This window comes from Siphateles boraxobius, unplaced genomic scaffold (genome assembly GCF_051911475.1).
Source record: "Siphateles boraxobius isolate OS27281-9 unplaced genomic scaffold, OSU_SipBor_1 13, whole genome shotgun sequence".
Lineage (NCBI taxonomy): Eukaryota > Metazoa > Chordata > Actinopteri > Cypriniformes > Leuciscidae > Siphateles > Siphateles boraxobius.
In genome coordinates this window covers 11,616,635-11,619,330 of record NW_027508733.1, presented here as the reverse complement: position 1 = coordinate 11,619,330, position 2,696 = coordinate 11,616,635, and positions in this window count along the sequence as shown.

The window sequence follows — 2,696 nt, the reverse complement described above, 5'->3', positions numbered from 1 at the left end:
TGACGTCACTTTTTTAATGACGTACATTTCGCATTTACGCAATGACAACTCGCATTTACTGGGGAATATCCGATTTGTCGGCTTACATGCCACACGCAAATGCACGTTACTATGGCAAGCCGTTTTAGCATTTAAACCTTTGTTCTGACTATCTATAAATATATTTAAAGCTAGTAACAATTGTATTTTGACGAGTGATAATTATAATTCGCCTAGTCAGAATGACAATTAGAGATATCTGCAATTATAATTGCACTAGTAAGAAATCCGATTTGAGATATCTGTAATATATTTTGACTAGTCAAAACTCAATTTAAGATATCTGTAATGATGTCATTGATATCTTTAAAAGACGTGTCGTTTATCCGCAAAGGTAATTAAATATCTCTAATTCGATTTCGACCAGCCACAATTGTATTTTAAGATATCTGAATTGTACCATATTATATGGCAAGCCGTTTAAACATTTAATCATTTTAACCTACTAGTCTCTATTTTCATGCTACTAGTGCTTATTTTTTAGATACTAGTATCTATTCCATTAAGTACTAGTACTTATTCATTAGCTACCAGTGCTATGGCAAGCCGTTTTAGCATTTAAACCTTTGTTCTGAGTATCTATAAATATATTTAAAGCTAGTAACAATTGTATTTTGACGAGTGATAATTTTAATTCGCCTAGTCAGAATGACAATTAGAGATATCTGCAATTATAATTGCACTAGTAAGAAATCCGATTTGAGATATCTGTAATATATTTTGACTAGTCAAAACTCAATTTAAGATATCTGTAATGATGTCATTGATATATTTAAAAGACGCGTCGTTTATCCGCAAAGGTAATTAGAGATATCTCTAATTCGATTTCGACTAGTCACAATTGTATTTTAAGATATCTGAATTGTACTCGCTCCTAGTCGAATCCACTGTTGCGTGACGTGAAACTACATTTCATCAGCACCACCCAGAGTTCCTCCCTCCTCCCTAGCTAACCGCTAACAACTTTAGTCTGCTTTTGTTTTCCGAGAGAAAAGATATGAAGTAGTTCAGGGATTATTAACGATGGCGGCAGCTGTTCTCGACAAAATAGCAAGAAAGTGTCAACAAATTGAAAGAGCTCCAAGTCAGGGAAATTGTGGTGAGCGCGAACTTCGTGCAATAGATGACTGCTTAAGAAATGCACAGAGAATTGCGTATTTGCTACCTATTGAGACGTATGAAGAATTGAACAGAAATCTGGATGAAATTCGAACAATGCTGTCAACGCATTTGCAGAGTGAGGGAACTACAGCTTTTTCCGTTTCTCGAAGGAGCTCAGGTGAGTTTCTGGTTTTTAAAAACTAGTCCTATGTTCTTTATCTGCAGTAACCGCATACACAAGCGAGGCATCTCGGAAAGCTTGTTTTTGTCTTGTTTATGTGTTTGTTTATTGTCTGCTCTCTACTTTGGTCATGACGATAGCCATGGTAATACAACTGTAACTTTCCCCTCGGTCTGCATTAAAAGTAGTCTAACCAGTGTACATGCTATGTAACTATTCACTTACAAAATTAATACAGTTATAATACAAATTAAAATCTATATACCTATTGTACATAATACATATAGTTAAAAGTATGACTGTACAACAAACTGTATGCCTACATAATTTTATTAACATTTTAGAAGAAAATAAGGATTAAAGAAACAATTATTTGAATATAATACTGCTTGCCATTAGGAGCTACATGTCAGTAATACAAATATATGTTACTTTCAATTGCAGGTAGCCGAGGTAGACCAGCCATTCAAATAACACGTGACCAAATTGAATTTTTAATGAAGCAAGGTCACACAGTCAAGCGAATGGCAAGAATGTTAGGGTGCTCATCCTCATTTCTGTACAAGAGGTCCAAGCTACTTGGTGTATCAATCAGGAGCAGAATGTCAGGAGTGGATGATGAAGAACTTGAAAATGTAGTGAGACGACTCCAATGCCAATATCCAAATACTGGAAATGAGGTAAGCCCTGTTTGATTCCATTTTAAGGTCTGTCCTATCAGTTCATAAACTAATTATTATTATTTAATTTTTTTTGTTTTTCAATTCAATGCAACCATTTTAGATGATGCGAGCCTTACTGGTTGCAGAAGGATTGAGGGTTTCCTGGCATAGGGTTCGTGAGATGTTGGTCCGTATCAATCCAGCGGCTGCTGCAAGGAGATGGAGTAGCACAGTGGCTAGAAGAGTTTATCATGTGCCCTGTCCCAACAGTCTCTGGCACATTGATGGCAACATGCGCCTCATAAGGTTAGTTTAATTGTAGTTTTTGTCCTGCTAATGCAGCATTTAAATGATGTGACAGTGCGTTTCTGCGATACTAAATTATAGCCTAGTGTAGACTTGCATTATCCAATTTTGATTTATAGAATCTACAGCCAAATATGTTCACACACATGCAATTACCACAACCTAAGCAGCCATTGTAAATCATAATACTACAATAACATTATAACAGTTCACCATATCGTCCTGGCCTAAAACGACTAAATGTTAAATCATTAAGACATTTTAGATCCAATGACGTTTTGTAAAGCTGGTTTGAAAGAGTATGTACTGTGAAACTGTACTAATGTTTCACTTGATGCATTTATTATATGAATTATTAATACATTACATACAATTATTCTAAGTATAACACAGTGTAGTTTGTATTT